This window comes from Atheta coriaria, unplaced genomic scaffold (assembly GCF_025399875.1).
Source record: "Atheta coriaria isolate IRGN ID8LTWV9N9 unplaced genomic scaffold, Caltech_Dcor_3.1 hic_scaffold_6_pilon, whole genome shotgun sequence".
NCBI classification, from domain to species: Eukaryota; Metazoa; Arthropoda; class Insecta; order Coleoptera; family Staphylinidae; genus Dalotia; species Dalotia coriaria.
Window position 1 is genome coordinate 12832815 of NW_027045448.1, and position 18346 is coordinate 12851160.

At 41.2% G+C, this 18346-nt stretch overlaps 1 protein-coding gene and 1 long non-coding RNA gene across 8 annotated transcripts in view; one reads left to right on the forward strand and one right to left on the reverse strand.

Annotated features, from left to right (window-relative positions):
• The window catches only part of Lar (tyrosine-protein phosphatase Lar), a 208598-nt gene that overhangs the window by 74270 nt on the left and 115982 nt on the right, over window positions 1-18346 (forward strand). For all 7 annotated transcript variants that reach the window (XM_065304007.1, XM_065304006.1, XM_065304011.1 and 4 more), the window contains one exon: window positions 14679-14703. The gene's annotated coding sequence lies outside the window, so the exon portion shown is untranslated. The remainder of the gene's footprint in view (window positions 1-14678; window positions 14704-18346) is intronic.
• Window positions 1-18346, reverse strand: part of LOC135793182 (uncharacterized) — a 47522-nt gene that overhangs the window by 4947 nt on the left and 24229 nt on the right. Inside the window, exon 2 of the long non-coding RNA XR_010548553.1 lies at window positions 15-302. This is a non-coding gene — a long non-coding RNA (uncharacterized lncRNA). The remainder of the gene's footprint in view (window positions 1-14; window positions 303-18346) is intronic.

Here is an 18346-nt window from a genome sequence, read left to right on the forward strand (position 1 = left end):
CAATAGGTACTTACTTTTTTCTCTGCTTGCTTGTTTGGCAGTACGAGTATTTGCTGGTGGTTTTTAATTTGGTTTATACTTATGGCTGGATATTGCCGCATTTTGTTGACGAATGACATCTCTGCGCGAATTTCGAATTTCGAAATGGAATGACAGTTACAGTTGGCAATATTTTTTGTCATTTCCGGCCAATGCGTCCCCGCTATCCGACCGATGGCTGCGCGGATTTGTTTTTATTATTTTATTATCGCCGCACGGAGTGGAGTCGACTCCACGGGCGGCGGTGTTTCCGTTTTGTTTTCCTGAAAATGAAAATCCATTATTGTTGATCGGATTAATTCGGAATTTGCATATTATCAATTTAAATATGGTTGGCGGATGCAACCAGCGGCGGGAAAATCTTTTCACGCGGCGTATGCGCTAATAATATTGCTTTTGGCGTGATAAGAATACATAAAATTGTTTTACACGCGTTTTTATTGTGTCGTTGTTGGTTATTTCGTAGCGAATATATTGATGTTGTCAGCGTTCGGGGGTGCGGGTTGTTTTGATGCACGAGCATGTTGTACCTACGCCCGGATGGCTGCACACGCGCGCGTTGTTCAATCATACATTTAATCAAATTACCATCGGCACCTATTATTCTCGATGGCGGCGGCGGCGGCGTGTCGCTTCGACGCTTTTCTAAAACGTCTGTTTGCACGCGCATCAGCATGAGTTAAGGGTGAATTAAGGGTTGTTATTCGGGGAAGCGTGCGCCGACCCGCAATCGTTTTAAGTGTATTAGGTTTCAAATTGATCGACAAATCAAATAAATTGATGAAATTTTTTTTCTTGTTCATCCTCGGGGTGTTTTAAAGGTTTTTAAATTAATATTATTCTTGGGTTTTGAGGTAAACATCATACGAATGTGAAATGTGGTGGAAAATGCAGTCGAAACTAGTGTGTTTGTGAAAAAAATGCAATAAAACTCTTACTTGCGCTGGTTTTGTTCGTTTTTTCTTCGATAAAGTAATAAAGTTGCATCACGCGAAAATGGGAAACGAGGGAATGTAACGTCAAGCGTAATTGTAGCACAACACTCACATTCGTGCGGAGTTTTTAGTCCGGGCGCGTGGATGGTGGTGGAACTTTTACGATTATTATTGAATTAGCAAACTCGGACGGGCGGACGGACGCGGACGGCGACGGTTGATTTGCGTTTTCCGGGCAAACCGGGCGTCGGCGTTATTTTTGTTACATCTGCAAACTGCATGTGCCCTGCCCGCGCGCGGCGCGTCGTACTCTTTATTTTACGTCCGCGCCGAGTGAGTATTTGCGACTGTCACGGCTGTCAAGAGGCGCTAGTGGCAGCCGAATGTTTTATTCATATTGTTAGCAAAATGAAGTGAGTTTTTCCGCGCCGAGTTTTTAGTTTTTTTCTATGAACAATTATAAATAACTTGCGTAGAAGTAGAAAAAAATAAAATTTAGTAGAAAAATTTAATATTTTTGTTTAAATTTGAGTTAAAATTTATTATTTTTAAATTTATTTTCTGAATTTGTTCTGGTGATTAGTGGTATTCGATGTTTTGTATACATCTTCCTTCGCGGCTAGTCACACTGATAAATCCTAAATGAATTTTTAATATCCATAATGGAAAAATTAAATATTAACGCTGTCGCTGTGCATTATCGTCGTCTGCGATGCGCTATTGCTATCATCCGCGCGCGCGCCGACGAAAAAAATTGATAAATAATGCAATAAAATCGTGGTAAACAAGAAATGTACGCCCGCGTGGCTGTGAGCGGGTGAGCAGGTATTTCCATCGTCTGATTTCGTGCCCGTTTTCCACGACTGCTAAGACTGAATGACAGAAAACACTCGGGGAATTTGGAAGCTACTCAACTTTTTTTTTCGTCTTTTCTTGCTTCTTCGTTGCTGCGCGGTGGTTAGGTTTAGGCGCGCTTCTTCGGTTTGTTCATTTGACGTTGATGAAACCTGGCGCGGCCTTGTCCCGCACTGTCTCGGATTCAATATGTGCGCGCCGAAAATGGAATTTTCATCTATCCGATTCAACGGCGAGTGGTGAATATAAAAAAAAGTAGCGCGGAGCGCAGAGGGAAGACAGGCGGTGCTTCCCTGTGCAAAGTCGATAATATTTTGCGGAACGCAGGAATGCGTGTTTGTCGACGCGACTTAGGTTGATGGATATGTTTTCTACGAGGAAAAAATTACCCACAGTGTGGGTGTGTGTGTGTATCAAAGAAAACGAAAGCCGGGAAAGTGTTGGGCTGAAGGAAAAAAGATCGAACTGGAAAACCACTTGTTTCCTCATTTAGCTTGTCGTGTCGAATCTGGCATCGCGCGTCTTGCAGCCGCGATTGAAAAAAGAGTGTTGAGGGAGACACAAGAAAGAGGATGAAGAAATTAGGCTTAAATGGATGAGTATTTCATTGGTTAAGTGAATAAACGGATGAATGTCATTTTATGCAACTTGTAAGTCGATTTTCAAGTAGCGCCATCTACAATTGAATAGTTCTGATTTTTTTTGGGTTGTGCTTAGTGCTTTTATCTTGGTTACTAAATAATTTAACAAAACGTTCATCCTAATCTACGATGCGACTCGGTAAACATTGAAGACGCCGCCAGAAAAGAAGTAATTGACCTTATAAAAGCGAAAAATTCCGCACTTATAACCCGCGCGCACTCAACTCACTCACACATCCAGAATAAAAGCAGTCTAACTAAATGCGAAATGAGCCAAATACACGAAGGGCACCGTGGCGCCGCGCAAAAGTACAAAACTCGCCGAGCAAACAAAGAAACAAAGAATAACTAAGATAAAGCGGATCTGGCTGGACGTGTGGAAAGTCGTAGAGTGTCTACTACACATATATGATGTTGGTTTGTGTGTGGGTGTGGAAGTGTTTGAAGGTATATGCGGCTTTTTCTGTTATTCCTTCGCACGAATAATGTAATAATGCGGTTTGTTAGCCTTGGCTTTCCGCCTTCCGGCGTGTTTATATTTTTCGCTTCTTTCGCTGTTTCCGCGGCTGGGGCACACAAAGTGTGGCGGCTGCGTTGGCGAGTAATGCGTTTTCTTCGCCGCTCCGCGCGTTTGTTGTGTTTGTCTATGTGCGCGGGCAGCAAACAACACGAGGGGACAAACACTTTTCCTCTTACGTTGCCGCCGTCGACTTCTTTTGAGAATAATAAAGTAACCTCTCGACATTATAGCTTTATATCTGCACTTTTTGTCACAGCGCAGCAAAAAACCGTCGCCGGAAGTGCGGAAACAAAACAAATATAGAGAGATATTTGTGTAATTAACTGTCCGGAGGGCTTTTTGGAAGAGTTTAAAGAGTTTATTAAATTTGTTTGTCTTGTTTTTTTTGCGGCATTGCAAGGGGTGGATTTTCAGATTTGAAGATGCGGAAAGTTCAAGCGCGTGTACTTCCTGCATCGCTGATGTAATAGTTATCTAAAAAGCTGTTCTCGCGCGGAGAGAGTGAAGGAGGGTGTGTTCTTGCTTGCCAAGATGCGGAGGAAGACCGGAAAGTCCCGAAAGCACGGGGGTAGCAGATGTCTTGCCGGCGCTAACATCATTGTTTTCATGTCCCAGGGAAACACTTTGCACTTTCCACTTTTCATGTCGAGAGCGCAGCCAAACACGAAAAACACGTTTCTTGTTTTATTTTTTATATAATACTCGAAATTAATTGATTTTTGACTTGGAAAATTTTAAATTCTTCTCCGGATGTAATTTAGGTATTGTGATGGGTTGAGGGCGGTGGATTACACCGAATATGTGCACTTTGGTCTTTGAGAAATGACTCCTCGCGAAACTAATTTAAAAGACTATTATATAACTTCGACCTCTTTGGGGGTTTGCGCTCCGTGCTCCGCGCCTCATGTGCGGCTCAAAATAGAAAGTAATAACAAACTACAATAGATCTCCGTTCTTATGGCGGCGGGCGGGGGCGGAAAGTGTCTGAGTATGTAGCATGTAGCGCGGTGGAGATGGAGAAGAAGCGGAAAAGTCGTAGTCAAATAGTATGTTTTTATGAGAAAATAAGCGACTTTTATACGTGTATGTAGTCGCGATTCAGAGTCCGAGAAACTCGCCCTCCGCCCCCACTGAATGCGACGCGCAACTCCAATAACAAGAAGAGATGCGGACGATTGAATAAACTTTGTACGGTCTAAAGTACACCGGCAGGGGATACAAGAAGTCGTCAGAAGTGAAGAATAAAAGGGATAAAAAGTGATACAGCAAAGTAGAAAACTAGCGAAACAGGGTCGAGGGTGGAAAATAGAAAAATATAGAAAAAATTTATATAACATCTGCCTTCATCTTCCAGAACTATTTTTCTTTTGAAAAATGAAATAGTTTTTTGAAAGTTTTATTTTTAATTTTTTTTTGTAAAATATAGTGAGGTTAAGTTGGGTTAATTTAACCCATGTTGTTTTAGGTGGGTTTTGAATGTCTGAAGTATGTGAAGGGGTGGATTGCATTCGGCACATATTGAATGTAAACAATCTTATATTTCGCACCCCTCGCCGTGGACGCTCGGATGATTCGGCGTAGTTGGTTGCTTGACTGCGTGTACGTTCCGCCACGGCTCTTACACCTTTCGCACCTCGCCGGAATACTAATGTTTTGACTCCTGCTACTCGAGCTGGCTGGGTAGACGGGGTGGCAATATGCGGTCGGGTACATATTGAGTAAATTTTGGGCATGCTGCGGGGCAGGTATCAAGCGTGCACTTTGAATTGATCCCGCACAGGCCGTAAGAGGAATTAGCAAGATATTTTTATATATATTTGAGGGTTGAAATGTGAAAATATCGAAAGGGTAGCGATTCAATTGAAACTCTAAAAATGGTAAGCGTTTTTTTTGTGTTGGTTTGATTGTGGTTACAGTGGCGACACTTGGTGGTTTTAAATGTTTTTTTTATAATAAAAAGGAAAATTGGTGGAAATTCGGTGGAAATTGGGAAAGCTAGAAAAGCGATAAAATGTCGACATTAAGCGGTCGAGAGCAAGGCGGGTAATGCATGTAAGTGTTTTGTAAGTAGCCCTCCTTCTACGGGATTGGTGGCTGGCTGAGGGTAGTTGAAAAACCACCCTCTTGCTTTTGCGTTGCGGGGGTGGGTTGGGTGTTGGCAGCAGGTCGGAATTGTGTTTTCGAAAAATGTAAAATTGCCCCGGACGACGCCATCTGCGCGGCGCGCTCTGCGGACCAAGGGTTAAGTGCTGTTTTCCTCGCATTTCAACCCCTCACCCATACCATACCCCTTTTCCACACGGGATAACTGCCTTGCAGGATTCGGAACCTGCTCGGTGTGTATATCGATGCCGATGTTGTGTGTGTCTCAGCCGGGAGTCCTTAAAACTGGACCAAATGGTGCATGGAATCACAACGCATTAAATTATGCTTAATTTCGGGCAACATTAAAAACATTCCATACAGTAAAACCGTAATTTTAATATAGCCGGCCCTCCTGTAGCTGCGCAGAGCTGAGCTGCACATTAAAATTAACGTAATTACATTCGGCTGTGAGTTACTTAATAATTTTTCGTCGGTAATTTATGAAATGTATGAAATAAATTAAATTAGCGGATTTTGGTTTTTGATACGCGCTAGAAATATTTCTGCGGTGTGATGTGAGGGAAAACTGGATGAAAACGGAAAGTGTGCGCGCGGTGGAATATGGAATGCGGCGAGCGGAGGAGTCATCTCGATGGCGCGTATGACGCCTTATCCGTTTCCTTGTTTTCTTGCCGCCTGACGTCGTGAGCACGCGTCGCGTTTTAATATTAATACCATCTGCCAACCAGATACCCGAACACACACACACACACACACACCACGTATGCGAAGAAATGGTGGAGGCGCCGGGATACGAGATTTTCGTTTTTGGCGGAACGCACGCACAGCATGTCGCCGGCGAGCATAGATATTCCTGATTTCTGGCATTCGCAGATTCACAGCGTGGAATCAAAAGCAACACGAAATTGACATTTAGATAATATAGCAGCATGTTATTTGAATAAAAAACTAATTTTATCGGATGTAAGATGGGAGATGGCGTGTTGGGGATGGTTGGTGTTTGTGTGTGGGTTTTGGTGTGTCTGGTTAAAGATGGGAACCGCCAAAGTGGTGGCCAGGTGCGGGCGATGCTTTCGTTAACTGGACGTCCGTTTTACCGCTAGATTAGCCGAACGCATTACGGTCTGTCGTTCAGCGCGCGGAAGGGTGTTGCTTCATCGTCAGGCAGGCGGCGGTGAGCTAATATACGGGCCAAGTTGCGGGCGGAAATAATCGAGAAATAAAGCAATTACCTCGAGCGTAAAAAGTAATTAAACTAGGAAACATTATTAACAGACTCTCTCTACCCTCTCACACATCTAATGCAATACGCGCAGGAGGAACACAGACCGGAAGTAACGAATACAAACAAATTATCATGGATCACGATCATATTGATGTTGATGATTAATATTTTTAGGGATTATGATGTGTTGTGATGTGCGTTTAATTTTGTAATATTTATTACTCTTCGTTTGACATCACAGCAAACGCAAGAACAATAGCGTTGGCGAGCTGCGCGAAACAAATTCGCATATATGAATTTCATAATTAATTCGCGAATCACATCGTAACTTATTCATTCGCTCGTAGACGACGAGCGCGGGGGCGGCAACGGGTGCGTGCGTGTGGCGGTACATGGCTGGAGATATTAAAAATGCAACCCCCCGGACCGTCGCGCGGGCGTTCCGGGCGGGCGATATTAAAATTGCACGGAATTAGAGCAGATACAAACGAAAATGTGAAAATGCGAAAATCCTTTTGCGAATTTCACAAACGCGAATATTAAACTTTTTGTTGTTTTTTGTCGCTGCGCGTGTGAGGGTTTTCCATACGCTGAATAATAAATAAGTTTCAATGGAAATATTGGTCGTAAACAAAAAATGCACGCAGCAAATAGAATCTACGCGCCGAAAATTCGTTAGCCTGTTTAATGGGCTTTTTAACTTTATCGAAATAATTTATTTGCGCGATGGTGACAAAAGTTTATTATTTTGTGATTTAATTTCGTAATGTTTTAACAAGTTTTTTCTTGTTTTGTTGCAGGTATGTATTGGAGAGGGGGAATTTCATCAGGTTTGACTTAATCGAATTGTGGTAAATACAAAACTCGTTTTTTCTTTCATTTTCGAGGATTACGCTTTGAAATTGAAAAATTTTTGAGTAAAAAACTCAAATAATATAATTTTTATTTTCGTAATTAACTTTTAGCGCTATTTTTATGAGCGTTTTGATTCATTAAAGACGACGTTAGCAATATTAAGGATTTATTACTATCTACATTGTAGGTGTTATTTTTTTGCATCTGCCGGCGGTGATTTCTACGTTATTGTTTCCCTTTTCCGATATAACGATGTGCGAGATGCGCGCCCTGGTGTTGGGAGTCACCCTGCGGCGGTTTATTACGCCGACCACAAAACCTCGCCGCCCGGATTTGCACCCCGACGCAATTGAACACCCTTTGCTCGACGGGCGGTATAAGTATCACTCGGCGTGGCTGTGGAGGTCAGGGCGGCGGGATGGGGCTGGTCAGCGAGGGTGGTGGTCGTTGCGCAGGTGATACGGCCTCGGCTCGATAAGCCTGATTTAATTTTGCGGCGATCGCACCGCCGGTCCGCCGCGGCCGGACATGGCGCTTGATCTTGCTTTACGTCCAAACACACACGCCGCAGCGTATTTTCAGGTTTTGTACAGTCGCGTGTACATTCACTCTGGATGTAGGTATTTTAGATTTTACCGCAAGGTGTTTTTCCTCGTATAGGTGTGTGTATGTTTGGCGGCGGCGGCAGCAGCGGCGATTGTGTATCGTTTTAATGTGTGCGCACCCCCGGGGTTGATTCCGAGTGTTTCGGGCTGGCGGTGTGGGTGGGGTGGGCGCGCACGGTCGGAGGCGGCGTTATTGGTTTCGAGGCGAAACCTCCACCGCCGGTCCAGACGCAGTAACCGTTTTCATTAATCTGATTTGTGTCGAATTGCGCACACAAACCGTCATTTATGTCTTACCGTGTGCGCCAACAACAACAATGTCCGAGGTACGTACCTACCGGGGAATTTTCACTGGAACAATCAAAATGAAAATTCCAATCTACTACTTTTACTTCTTTACTCCTATCTAACAACAATCCTGCTTTCTGAAATTATTTTAATAACTTATTTCGCTTAAAAAACGCATTTTTTCATATTTAAGCTCCGCCCATTTTGAGTAGCCTACTCAACTATTACAATTTGATAGCTATTGCAGCCAATGAAATAAAATAGGTCGTTTATTTCAAGTCTCTGAGGGTAATTTTTGCAAAAGTTATGATTTTGCAGATTAATTTTCCTTCGACGTGAATTTTAACTCGAATTAAGACTTTCCGCACAATGCTCCACGCAATTTCTTGCTTTGGGCGTGTATGTGTGGAATATCTTGCTTCTGCCATCCACCTATTTGTAAAGTTTTTGCCGCCCCGCATGCGTAGCGCGCTCGCGCTCGCTGCGGTACTTTTATTGCGACCGCACAATCAAATCGCGGCGGAGGCGCCGGGCGCGTTAATTTATATGTTAATCCCGAATACCGATGTCGGTTGTAAATAATGATTCGTGCAATTATTCGAGGGGGGCCGAACTTTATTCGAATGCTTTTCCATTACAATCGCGCGCAGATTTTCAGGCAATTCCTAGCCTATTAATATTTATATTTCCAACTATGATCCAAATTAGAATTTCGTCATTTTTATTCATTCTTTTGGTTTTATTTTTATTTTTCGTTGTGCTAGAGAGAGCATTTATATTACTCCGCTGGTGGTTGCCATTCATTACCGTAGATTTAACGCATTTAGCGTTTTGTGTGGGTGTGGGATATGAGAGGACCAGCGCATTGTGGCCATATTGTTGCCATTCGACAATAGGCTCGAACGTCGACACCGCGACGCTCGTTTTCCATGCGAAACGTGCCCGGATTAAATTATTGTCGAGCCACCTTTGCCGCCGTCCCCTACTCACTTGCCCCGAGAGGGTGGTTGCGGGGCATATGACCGCTGTGCCGGTCCGATGAAAACAACAGATACCTTGATAAACTGCCGCCGCAATCTTCCCTCGAGAGTGCGTGCCAACAAGGCAGCGATTCCGCACTTTAAACACCCACCGCCAATGCGATAATATGAAGTAAGAGGTTCGAAATCTTAAAATCTCTTGTTTCGGCCCGATTTTGGGGCTTTGGGTGGAGATTTATGCGCGTGCGTCTGCAATAAATGCCAGTTGCGTACACGCATACATCATTATAGTGTTTTACACGAATTTAACTGGTAGTTATCTAGAAAGTACGTTTTTAAACACAAAGGACAAAGAAAGTTAAAGAGGGTTGTATACAAGCGGGGGTTATTCATCACTGTGTATGCAGCAGGGGCTTTTATGCTAATTGCGATTAGGATATCAACGTTTCTAATCAAATTTGGTGATAGGAATCGCGCTAAGTAGCACTTTTCAGCGTTTTAACTTTACGATAATGGCTTTCTAAACGTCGAGTACATTAAAAATATATACGGGATGTTTATAGAAACAATGGATGAATGGATTTTCGTTATCAAGCATAAACGTAAAGTTTTAAAGCTACTTGTAGTAAAATGTAAAATTAACTGCGTAAAACATCTTAAAACGACCGTGAAATGCGCGCATTAACAAGTCCAACTTTGTTGTTTTCCTCAGCGACGAGGAGAACACATATTCACGCGTCGCCAATTAACTTCTTCGGAAACTTGCTCATTATGTTGCTAAACAGGCAATACGTATGAATATAACATGGTAACAGCCGCGAATTCATTTGCTCTGCATTCAGTCGAGTCTGATTCGCTGATTTTCTTTGTCTTTTAGTTGCTTTTCGCTCGGTTTCACTTCAATTCCGAGCGGAAACTTGTAAGTTTCACTTTCTTGTTGTCGGAAAAGAGGGGACAAGTTTATGCGTCGGTGGCGCGCGCGACGTTTGTTGCTGTTTGAATTTGTTTGAATTTCTGTTTTCGCGGCGCCGCGTTTTAAATATGCCTCTTCCAAGAGTCGGGTTTTCGGCACGGGGCTTGCTGGAAATGAGCAAGCGGCAAACAAACGCGTGGAACATTCTTGCTAAACCGCTGAAAGTTTCAAGTTTTGCGAGCGCGCAAAGCTTGCAAACATCGCTTTAACGCTAATTACAACTTTCCTCGGTTTCCACCACGTATACATACACATTGGGATTATTTCTTGTGAATAATTTTTGGTGGAGAAAATATTATCGAACATATGTGTGCGTGTAAGTGGTTGAAATAAAATTATATTGGCTATTATATTGCATTGCAGTCGAAATTGGAGTTTTAAGTGCGATATAAGCACAATAATGCCCGTTTTACGCCCGTAATATCGCTAATATCTCATGTTCTCTGCTGTTATTGGAAACTGAACCTCGAGCTGAAGCGATTTTACAATCGGTGAATTGATGTTTCGCCATTTTGAGCACAAAAATTACAAATTTCATTTATATTTATATATTTTTCGGTGTTGCGTTTTTATTTTATTTTATTTCGTACTTTGTTGAGGTGTATTGTATGGTATACAATGTGATTTTTCATGTTTAATGTTTAAGTTTTTCTCACATGCGAAACTCGTCGCTCGACTGGCGGAAGCTGTTCGCTTATAAAATTTTATAGTTGTTTGCGGGCTGGCTGCGCGCCATTACGATGCGTTTGTTGCTATTGCCATAATACCGCCGGCGTTATTATTATTAGTATTACGACGTAAGAACATAAACGATGCATTTGTTATTATATGGAATTATACGGAAGCAATCGTTAATCTTTATATCGTTCGGCGTGCGCGGCGCATCATCGCTGAGAGATGAAAATTTTCCCGCTTCTTAAATATTTTTAACGGCTGACATTAGGCGCCCGCCGCCTTCATGAGGGCTGGGGGCGGTTGTAAAAAGACGAGAGGGAAGTTTTAGCGTTTTAGCACGTCATGCAATATGCATTCGCATTAATATGCGCCGAAACACGCACAATACGCTCGAAATGTGATGTTATTGAAGGTTATTTAAGGTGTAATGTGATGTGGGGGGAAAGTGATACGTCATAAATTATTTTATGAGATTATAGTGTCTTGTAACTACTTAATGCATCACTTATGCTATTATTTGCGCGTATATTTTATGTTTATTGTTATTTATCGGCTTTAGTCATGATTTTCTTGAAGGTAAAAACTGTTTTCTTATAAAATAATCGAATAAAATTATTTTCTTCCATTTTCACCTTTAAAGCGTCAGTTTTTCACGGTTTTTAAACACGGTCGTGACTAAAGTACTTTAGTCACTGGTTTTAGTCACGGGGTGGTGCTTGGCAGCACTTAATATACTATTATTCATTATATTACGAGAAGCAGATAACAAAACGTGCTCAAACACAACTTAATTTTCATATAATAGTTAATTAATTTGCATTATTTCTCATTTATTTACAGTTCGTGTTATTTGACCGCTGTGGCTGTCGTATGCTTCAGAACTTTAATAATTTCGCTAAAATATCATCCGGAAAGTTGCTTGTTATTCACGAAAATATAAATTTAATTAAACTTGTTACGTATTGCATATTTAATGAGGAAAATATCTTGTTGTGGCGACTGGACGGCCCCATAATGCAATATATTTGTTGTGTACTATTTGTCTTTGTTTGTGTATTCGTATTTGTTCACATAATTAGAATAAACGACAGTCGCAGAGCAGGAAAAAGAACGAAACGAAGAACACAGAAAAAAAAACGAAGGACGCGCCAGCGCCGAACGCAAACAAAAACATTTGCGCTCGTCCTCGCGCTGCAATTCAGACAATGACTCCTCGAGCGGGGTAGTCGACACTCATTTCTTTTAAGTAATAGTCGTTTCAATTACGTTTATTGCAGCGAGCGGCGCGTTTTGAGCCGCGTATTGCAATTAACTGTAAAAGCACTAATTAAAAACACATTAGATTGCGTTATCACCCAAAAGTAATTAATAAAATTACGGCTAAGAAGATGTGCCGTGAATTATATCATTTTGTTACTTGGTTGACAGTCAGCGGAATAAAATAGTTAAACTGTTGGAGGAGTTTACTGCTGCAGGGCATGTTTTTTATATATATTTTAGAATATATTTAAGAAATTATTGAGATGTGGAAGTTTTGTACGAGCGGAGAAAGGTAAAAGTATAAAGACGAAAATGCGAGTTAGTTTGTTCAGCTTTTAGTGCTTTTTGATCTTCTTCTCCTCGAGATTTGGGTTATTCTATTCCGGGCCCTTGAGGGCTAAAGAGCGCGAAGATGTTTAGATATCTCTCGAGTCGAAGACGAGAGCGAAAGCCGAATTCATCTGCGTAATCTTGTTTTCTCAAGTGTTTTTGTTTCGTCACGCAAACATAATCTAATCCCAGTTAGCTACCATCATTATTATTATTATTACTATTAGTATTTTATATTAATGATATTTGCATAATTAAAATATTTCAATTAAAAGTTTATTTATGCAAAAATTCGTTGTTTACGCGTCTATTATTTTTTCAGCGCTTTTTATTTCGCGTATTGTTTTTGCACACACACACACACGCGTAATTAATAAAATAATGGGCAATTAAACGGGGAATTTAATTAATTTCCGTCGTTTTCCATAGAAAACAATCAATCGATGCCCGTTCTCGCGCCGATAAAACACGTAACGCGTCCATCCATTGTATTTTATGCGCTTAGGACAAATGCACAATGAAAACATTACGTAGCACGCACACACGCGCGGATTTTTAAATTTATTCCTGTGTGTGGGTGTATGTTGTGTCGCCAAGGGATGCGCGCTGTGGTCGCCGCGAATCCGGCGCGCATCGAAAAAACACAGTTAATTAATTAATTTAATTGCGTTAATTAAAACTAAATGTTGTTGCGAGATGGGGCGCATACGCGTGGGCGGGTGGACACTGACGTCGGTGATGAGGAATGTGGATACGTGCAACAAGCGGGATGAAGTGAATTTAGAGCTGCGCCAACGAGAAAAACGCATTTGGTGAAATTGTACTATTCGATTACAAAATGTAAATATTTTTGTTATGCATACAAAGTGTTTTAAAATACCTGAAAACATTTTTCTCAATTTTTGTGGTTAATTTATTTTATTCTCTTTAATTTTTTTATTTACGGATACAATATTTATTTTTTATTGCAACATATAGTGTATTAATGGTAGTTCTTCATTAGGGGTTGCTTTAACGTGATGCGCAGTTTGGATTTGCGAGCGTTTGACAAAAAAGCTCGCAGGAAAGTTAATTACTTAAACAAATATTGTGTCATGTTGTGTTGCGCACTGCGTTTTCCCACCGCTTGTTGCCCGACCGCCCCCGCTGTAACCCACGCATGCATTCAATCGCATTTCGAGGATGCTCGACATTTTTATGCATGAGCGTTTGCATGGATTGCAATTAAAGTAAGCTAATTACAATGACCTGCCCGCGGTTCATTGTACAATTTACGCAAAAGTAACAAAATTTCAAATTATACAATGTGTAAATGTATTACACTCATATGTAACTAATAGATTTATAATGTTTTGCGTAATTTTGCGAGAATTACAGGTTGCATTATTTGGGAATTTACTTAGTATAGTAGGGCTGCACCACCGGAAGCTGCAACCAGAACGATAATTCATTTAGCTGTTATAATGAATATTTATACGATTTTCATTAGACTGGCGGTGCAATTTCCAGCTTTACCATTACCTGTCTTCTCCTGCGCCGCTATTGCTACTCTTGGGGGTGTGTGCGCGTTTGTTTTATTTTTTTCTTTTCTCCTCCACGTCGGCTTTTTTGTCTGTTTGGCACGCCGAGAAATTTCAGTCTCGTCGGAATCGGTTGCGCTTTCCTGCGTCCCTGCCGGTGTGTTTTTCTTCCGTCTCTTTCGTCGCATCCGCGAGTGTTCCGGTATTTTTCCGGTGCGGGATTTTTACTCTGCTTTCATAACATACCTGCGCGCCGAGAAATTGTGATCGCTGCATACACATACACACACACAGGGAAAACAGAAGAAGAAAAAAATCACGCGCTGAGGTAAAAAGTTCATTATTTGTTTTTCCGGTCTTCCGGTATTTTTTTACTTTATACCTACACTATTTTTTCAGTGCATGTGCTGTGTGTTTTTTCCCTACGGTTTGTGTGTTTGCTTTAGGCGCGCGTTTGTAACGTTTTCATCGCTCCGGCGTCGTTTTTCTTCCTCTTTTGTGTGCGGGTGTGCGCGCGGAATTTTAAAATTTAATAATGCGCCGCCCGCCGAAAAATCCGCGCTGATACATCTACACACTTGCGGGTAGCGTGCGGGGCGCGCGCGTTGATATGAAATGCATCCCGGCGAGCGGCGGCAATTTTTCATTCATTCAAATTCCGCGTGACTGACATTCGCAATCTGCTTCTTCATCTTCCGCGCGTTCAAACACCATCGCCGCCCACTTACACACATCAAGTATTTCTCGACTCGACAATGGAATACTTTTATTCTCTTTTATAGCGGGGCTAGTAAAGTAAATAAATGTTTAAAATTTTTTCATATTTTTGAATATTATGAAGTATTTTTACGTTTTTGTTTGTTTGTTGCAGGTTTAGAGGCTAGTCGTTTGGAACTGTGAGTACATTTTTATTATTTATGATTACGGGGCGTTTTGAAGGGTTGGTACGGGAATAAAAGGTTTAATTTTGCCCTAATTCGGGGTAAAATTACCTAAATTACAGATTTTTGTTGTGGTTTTTACTGTTTTGTTGAGAACAAGACACAGGCTGCGGTTTATAACGTCTTGTTATGATTGCACCGACTGTTCTTTATTACAAAAATTTATACAGAGTGTTTAATTATTTTTGTGCAGCAATATACGCAAAAATAATTAGTTATAATTTATCTTCTCTTATTTTTACTTTCTGTGCGTTTAATTTTATATAATGAGTATTTACTGCTGCTGGATTTTTAAAAATTTATATGCAATTATTTTTCACGTGTCTGAGATTGAATTTTGCGCCGTTGAATATTACCGGATGGTGTTAATACCCACGTTATGCATTGGTATCGGATTAATTTCGATATCAAAAGGCGGGTCCCACGGCTAACGAAATTCCGCTCGCGATAGGAGTCCGCTTCTCTCGCGCGCGGGCGTGTTCGGTCGTTACACAAATTGGCCATCGCTAAACCTCGGACGCTTTTCGCGCACAATGGCCCCGCGTAAGTGGTTGGCAAATCCATTAGGCGAATCAATATAGTTTATGTCTTGTCCACAGCGCCTGTGTGCTTACGTCTTGTCGTCTATAACAAGAGTTTCAAATTACGATCGAATTACAAGCGCGCGCGCGCGTGATTCTGATGCAAACTGTATGCACATAAACACTTTGACGTGTGATGCACTTTGATACACCGGCGGAATTAATTGAATTGGCTCCGTAGTGATTGATAATTGATTGGTTTTGCTTTTTTTGCGTTGTTGTGCGCGTGGTATGTGTTTGTTTGTTTGTTATTTTGTTGTCATCCGATGTCATTCAAACTAGTTTTTTTTTGCGCTTTATGTGGTTGTGGTTTTCGGGTTTAGCCGGATGGATTTTGTTGTCGCAATTTGATATATCGCTCGCGTGTTGTTCTTGTTGTTTGAGCGTTTGATGTGCCCCGCACGATTTTGATATAAACATTTGCTATATGTGCACTGTACATTCGCAATGTTTATTTTAAAAATTTGAATAAATTTTACGGAAAAATTGAATTTTCCGTCGAGCGCACTTTTTCACCCTTTGCCTCTCTCGCTCTGCGCGCGTGTATGTTCATCGTGTACAAATAACACACATCCAATTTAAATTCCCATTTACTTTTTTGCAATAAATTGCAAAATCGCAAAAATGTTAAGTGCACAATGCAAACTATCAGCATATGCACTCAATTCATTGATTTACGTTTTAAATGCAACAACTAAATTGAAAATTATGTTTTTGCGGCCAATACACCAGAAAAAACATTTTTCTTTATTTTTTTTTTTTTTTGAGAAAAAACGTGATTTATATATAATGCGTGTCTTGTGTCATCGAATGTAATAAAAGAAAACACCGTCACAAAGATGAACAAGTAAAAGCGCAAGCAGGAGAGGATATATTGGTCGGTTAATGGGGAAAAAGTTCATAAAAGTGAGCCACGAACGCGCTTTAAGGTTTTGTGTTATAGTTTTAATTAAATATTAATAGCGCGGCGGTTCTTACTTTTTTGTCGCTTTTTTTCCTGGGATAACAGGTGGAAGCAGGACGCGCATCACCTTACACAACCTGCGCGCCCGCGGCGGTCTTCCAATATAATTTATCGATGTAATAAAAATAACTATCAAAAGTTTAACTTCCTCACATAAAGTTCAATTTATCTAACATCTAATGCTAACATCGAACATCGCGCGCGCGCGCGCTTCACGAACTTTCAATATAGAGCAACTTTTTGCGTCGCTGGATGAGATCAAACACATAAAAGTCGCAAAGTGCTATCTTTCCATCCCACAACAAATAGCTGCGCAGGAAAGAGTGACTCGAACTTTTCATGTGCACCTCCTCAACAGTAAAATGTAATTAATCAAAGCCAAAGCGCTGTTTTATAAACAAAAAAGTTTCGAAAATTTTCAATATTTTGATTTTATGTTTGAATAAGGGTTAAATGATTTCCGGATTTTGACGAAGACGTGTTGACAGCTCTGTCTAACCCACGTCGCGCTAATGATTTTAATTAAAAACGAAGCGGGATTTACTCTCATCTTAATAACATTAATGTGCCTTGACTGGTTGCTTTAAACTCTAACCCTTTATATATATATATATATAGTTATTTGGTGTTTTACGGACACACTGTATGTGATTGTAGTGTATTCTTGATGGCATGACATGCGTCGTGCTGTGCGTTGTCACAGCTTAATTAACATTTATGCACTAGTCATTATACATGTGTTAAAACCGCCTACTGCGTGCTGCGCACGGATGGGGTTGTCAAGGGGTGAAGTGCGCAAACAGTGGAATTCGAATTGTATGGCGTTTAGCAGCGGGGGTGGCATTTGTTTGTAGTTGTTGATCTGAGGGCGAACATGTTTAGGGTTGGCTGATGGGGTTAAATTTTTGTATTTTGTTTTTAATGCGCTGGAATTTTATATTTTTTGTTATGGTGGAGGCGCCGTTATTACTTTTTTAATAAATAGCTCAAAACGAAAGGGAAAAATAAATATAAAAAGGAGTAAAATATGAAATAAGAGAATAATAATTAATAAAAATATAATAAAATGCATTATATTTGATTTTAACTCGTCTTTGACGATTTTTCTTTTTTTTTTTTGTGAAAATTGAGAGTCGTAACTTGTGCTATTTGTGCTACTCGTGTTGCAGTTATTTGAAGGAGTTATCCACTGCAGTATTCGCGTTTTCTCTCGGCATTATCCTTGCGTTACTCGCGCATTATTCGCGTTACTCCGCCATCACTCTTTCTCGGCGCGCTCAAAGCGTCGCGCCCGCGTTGTTAGCGTTTGTTCTCATGGCTGGGTTTGCGTTGCAGCTGCAAATAAGCGCGCAGCTTTGGCGCTGGCGAACAAAGGACAATGCGATGCGTCTCGTCGACGCGCACGTCCTACCATTCTTCACGCGAATCCGTCCGTGTGCACGCTATAACATGATGACAATGCAGGCAAAAGTGCACGCAAAGGATCAACTATGTGCTTGCTCTTGTTACACAGCCTTTTTTCTTGTACTCTTAAGGTGTGCATGCATATTTTGCAATTTTCTGATGACACCGAGCAAAAAAACAGAGATTCAGATTGGAATTTTAGTTTTTAGTTAAAAACGTCGTCTGGTAGTCTTACGACTCAATTTCACTGTTTATTCATGTCCATGTTCGTTGGCGGCTAGTGTTGTGGGGTTTTGCGACGCGCGTCCCTTTGGTGGTTTCTCGCTTTTTGCATCCTGACGAACAAAGTCGTTTAATTGAATTTACGTTAATGCCGCGAACGTTTTGGCCATTGCGCACGCTGCGTGCTACGTGCCTCAACTCTTTCGGTCCTTCGATCCTTCTCTCGTGGCTGCGGTGGTGATGAAGTTCGCTTCGCTCGGGAAAGTTGGTTTATTTGAATAGGTCCTGCGGTTGCTCTCGCCGGCTCACTCTGCATGCGATGCACGTCGCCATCTTTTATTTATGGCTTCCAGATTAAAAAGTAATTTTAATATAAAGCGGTTAATTATTTTCGCCCGCCGCCGAAGTTTTCGACCGGCGTAAGCAG